The following is a 4,911-nucleotide window of genomic DNA, read 5'->3' on the forward strand; positions in this document are numbered from 1 at the left end:
CCCAATTCCCCCAATAAAAATCTTAAAAAAAAAAAAAAGTTATGCAGGTAGATAAACTCCCTTTCTTCCCCTTAAACCAGAGGTTATCCAATGCTTTCAAAAAAGCAGACCTAATACACCCGGGGTGGGCTGAATTGTGTCCCCCTAAAAGATTTGTTCAAGTCCTAACCTGTGCTGCCTGTGAATGTGACCTTATTAGGAATTAGAGTCTTTGCAGGTGAGCTCAAGCTAAAACGAGGCCATTTTGGATTAGGGTGGGCCTTATAAGACTAAGGAAAGTTAAGCACACAGACACACACTGGGGAGAACACCATGTGAAGATGGAGGCAGCGATTGCTGTGATGCATCTACACAGGATTGTTAGGAGCCACCAGGAGCTAGGAGAGAGGCATGGAATTCCCCTCAGATTCTCTTCAGAACCCCCAGAAGGAACCAACCCTGCTGACACCTGGATTTTGGACTTCTAGCTTCCAGAACTGGGAGAGAGCAAATTGCTGTTTTTTTTAAGCCATCCATTTTTGTGGTGCTTTGTTATAGCAGCTCTAGGAAACAAATACAACCCCCAACAGATGGTATTGAATATGGTATCACCTCCTGCCTCCCTCTTCCAAGAAATACATGCGAGAGACTTTTATGAAGTAGTATCAGTGGTTCACCACCTTTTACCTGAAGATGAAGTTTTGGCAGCTGTTTCATCAGATCCATGGCCTCTTGGCTATCCTGCCCAACTCTTCCCCTAGCGGCTATGCCAAATGAAATCTTATGTAGGCTCTGCTCATATCGTGCCTGGATGGCTCTAAATCATCTGCCATCTTTTTCTCTCTTAGTCCATTCTCCCTACAGCCACTTCTTTCCCAACAAATTGACGTCATCATTCTTCTTATAATACAGCCAAAGGGGCGGGAACAATGCATATTTGTTTACAACAGTTCTCGATGCTGGCTACACGCTAGAATGACCTGGGACCTTTTAATAAAGACAAATATCTCTGGAGAGTCTGATTAAATTGGTTTGCAGCCTCCCCTTCCCCAACCCATCTAATTTTTAAAAGCTCCCTAGGTGATTCTAACATACAATCAGGGTAAGAACGACTGATTTAAAAGAGGAGCAGTGTAGACTGGGAGGGCTCCTAGAAGGGTGTGATCTGTGGGCTAGCCCTGACGTACAGGGGAAATTTGGACACAAAGAGTAGGGGTATTTGAAGATGGAGGAAAGCTGAGTGCAGGGGCAGGAACGAAATGTCAGTCTGGTTGTCGGCCAATCTACCAGACTAGTTGGAGGAGGTTCTAACAGGTCAGTACTGGGAGGTGCAGCTAGAAATACTCATATACATAAGTGGGCCTCTCTGGGAAGGGCTTCGAATGCCAAGACAACAAGTTTAGACCATCCTGAAGGCAAGGATAAGTCACAGGCGAGTTTTATGCTAAGAAAGTAACACGATGAAAGAGAAATTTAAGAAGATAACTCCATGTGCAGAAGAGGTATAAACTATCTGAATTATTAAATAATGATACAGTAAGATAATTACACTCGAGCTAAAGCAGACAACAAGGAGGTTGTCTGCGGATCTGAGGTTCTCCCAGGTCAATCTTCCTTCCCACAACCTGAACTTACAGGTCTTGCCCCGTTCAGACATGTTCAGAGCTCAGTGATGCTGCTAACAGAATCCCAGGTTTGTTTGGAGTTCTCGTTAATCAGCAATCAGGTTTCTTTCAACTTTTTCTCCCTAATGCCTGTCATAGTATATCACAGTGTCTGGCGCCTTTCAGGTTCTCAAGTAAGGTTTATAGAAAGGGAGAAGGGAAGGAAGAGACCTGCAACAAGGTAAGGTCAATTCTATATAACTCGGGTAGGCTCAGCTGCAAGGCATGCTGGGGCCTCAGAAACATGGACAGTAGGGAAATGGAAGAGAGGGCCAGGCGCAGTCGGAGCAGAAAGAAGTAACTGGGTGTAGGGCTGGACTCAGGTGTGGCTGAAAAACAGTCCAACGCAGAGCACTGCAAGGGCTGTGGTGAGAGACCAGGAAATGATTTAAGCCAATAGGCAAGGAGGTCCAAACTTGGGAAGGTGGAGAGTGCCTTATGGTGGGAGGCTCCAGCTGGCAGGCATGCTGAAGAGCAGGTGGACAATGGAACCACAATCCCAGCTGCTTAGATGGGCGGGAGAGTCCTGGCCGGGGGAATGGCCCAAGAGCTCAGCAGGGTGTCAGTCCAGACCCGATCTGAAGTGCACAGGTAGAATAACAGGGCCATCACAGCTGGCAATAGGACCAGGTGGTAGCTCTGAGGCACATGGCTCTCTGAGGCTCACCTGAGCCCAGGCATCATGGCAGGAGGGACAGGTGTGGACCCCATCAAGCGATGGGTGTAAGATATCCAGTGTCCTCTCCAGCACTGCCCCAGCAGCCGCAGGAAGCATCCACTCACCACAGCTCCAGTTGCTTGAAGTGGGAGGTGGGTCCACGCAGCTTTTGCGGAAGATGCCCAAAGCCAAGATGCCCATGAGAAAAAAACCGGGCGTGTCAGTTTGTTTTCAAGACAGCATGGGTTCCACATGAGTGAAATGAAAGCACAATTTTCTGGCTTTCTTTGTCTTCTGAAAGAGAGGTGCTGTGATCAGCGTCCACTTCCCTGTCCTCACTCCAGGACCACCAGGGGTCTCACCCTTCCCTTGTCCATCCCAGCCTCTCTGAGTCTGCACCAACAGGCTTCCCCTCCAGGGTCATCATACAGCAAATATAAGCTCCAGGGCGCAGACACCATGAGGAGACTCTCTGAGGAGGCAGCGTACTGTTGGGAAGAGAGCCTGGCCCGGAGTCAGAAGACCTGAGTTCCAGTCCCGATTTCGTCACTAATCCACACCATGCCCTGGAGCTTGGTGTCCACAAGCTCTGTCGTCTTGCCCACCTGCAGACCAGTTTTCCAAGTTCCCCTCCTGCTCTCCCACTCTGACCTTTCACATTCGTGCGCTGAATAGCAGGCCAGGTGTGCAGTGAGTCAGGACGAAAGCAAGATGGCTGCCAACCTCCCCTGTCTCGCCAGCCCTTTCAAAACGCTGACTTGGTAACTCTGCTGTGTCATGCGCAGGAGGAGGGGGGAAGATGGTGTCAGACACGGGGCAATCAAACTGCATCATGTGAAGGAGCAGCTGCAGTGCCCTCACCAGAAACACTGCCAGGCCGCTGGGGTGAGTGGGGGCTGCCGACGGCCCACAGTCCCCCATGTCTGGAGAAGGACCCTCCACCAATGGGAGCCCCCCACGGCCATGAACTGATGGATACTGTACACAAAGCTGACCCTTTGCCTCGAGGTGGGTCAGCTCTGCAGTGCGGTTTATGTTCCAGAACCTTCCCCGGATGGATTCAGCCAAGCCTAAGCTTTACTTGAGGCTGTATCCTTGCTCAGCCTTTCCCCACTCTCTATCCTGTCCTCTCTGTCCCATACAGGCTCTTCCTGGAGAGTACTTTCTTAATAAATCACTTTCACAAGGATATCTGTCTCAGGTCCTGCTTCTAGGGACTTGATCTAAAACAGTGTGCCTTTTACAAATAAAAGTAAATTGCCACTGATGAGTAAAACGTGAATGGGGCAAAACACACATGGGCGTATGGGAAATAAATGCCCGGATTCACTCTATAAAAAGAAAAAAAGGCTACACCGGTCTGTGTGGGGAAGGAAGCAGAGAAAGACCAACTTCCTGTTTACCCCTGGAGGGCAGTACACAGAGTTTACTGGGGCTAGTATTGAAGCCCCATTTGCCTGATGCACTACCTAAATATCACAGGGCAGCTGAGAGCTTCCAAAGCAAGGATCAGTCCCATTTTCTTGACCAGCACCAGTTAGTGACTAACCTGACTCATGCAGGAGCCCCTTTTAAGGGAACTCCAATAGTAAAGGTGGTCCTTTTCCTGTTGGAGACCAGACTCACCTGTTAAGAGTCCAATTCAGAAAGGCTACAGAGGCCAAAACTAGCCAAACTTGTTCAGCCCACAGTGGCCACTCAAACTCCAAGTGAGGTGACCTAGTGTTAAGTCGTGCCTCATATGAAGCTCTCCTGGGCCCACACACTGCTGTCAGGCACATCAAATAGATTTTCTAGCATGGTGGTTAACAGCACAAGCTCTGGAACCAACATGCACACTTTTGATTCCTGGCTTTGCCCCTTGGTGTCCGCATGGACCCGCCTCAGTGTCGTGTCATTAAAAGCATTAATACAGTGAATGAGCGGAGAATGGTGTTTGGCACATGGTGAGGTTCAGTACATGTTAGCTTATTACCATCATAGTACGGAACTGCTCTTTCATTTGAGGACACTTGGGTCACCACCCCTAAGTGCTGTATGTATCTGAAGCAAAACACTTAAGCACTTCAAGCTCTTAAACACAAGGTTCAGTAGGTTGACCTCTAAAGTCATTTCCAGACCCAAAACTGAGTGAATCACTTTGAAGGACCTACAAAGGTCAACTTGGAGCTCGGCATGCTTCCGGTTTCAGGTCCTGAACTATAATTGTAACCTGGACAGTTTTCTCATTTATCCATGTGAGACTTGTGGAGGATAATTTTGTGTCAACTTGACTGGGCTATGGGGTGCCCAGGCAGTTGGTTAAACATGATTCTGAGTGTGTCTGTCAGGTGTTTCTGGGTGAGATAAGCATCTGAACCAGTAGACTGAGGAAAGCAGGTGGCCCTCCCCAAGGAGCGTGGGCCTCATCCAATCCATGCAGGGCCTGAAGAGGACAACAAGGTGGAGCAAGGGCGAGTTCACGCTCTCTGCTTGTTTTCAAGCTGGGATATTGGTCTTCTGCTCTCAGACTGGAACATTCACCACCCACTTTTCTGGGCTTCCAGCCTGCAGATGGCAGATTGTGGGACGGCCCAGTTTCCATAATCACATGAGCCAATTCCTGATAAT

Source organism: Hipposideros armiger, unplaced genomic scaffold (assembly GCF_001890085.2).
Source record: "Hipposideros armiger isolate ML-2016 unplaced genomic scaffold, ASM189008v1 scaffold_301, whole genome shotgun sequence".
In the NCBI taxonomy this organism is placed as follows: domain Eukaryota; kingdom Metazoa; phylum Chordata; class Mammalia; order Chiroptera; family Hipposideridae; genus Hipposideros; species Hipposideros armiger.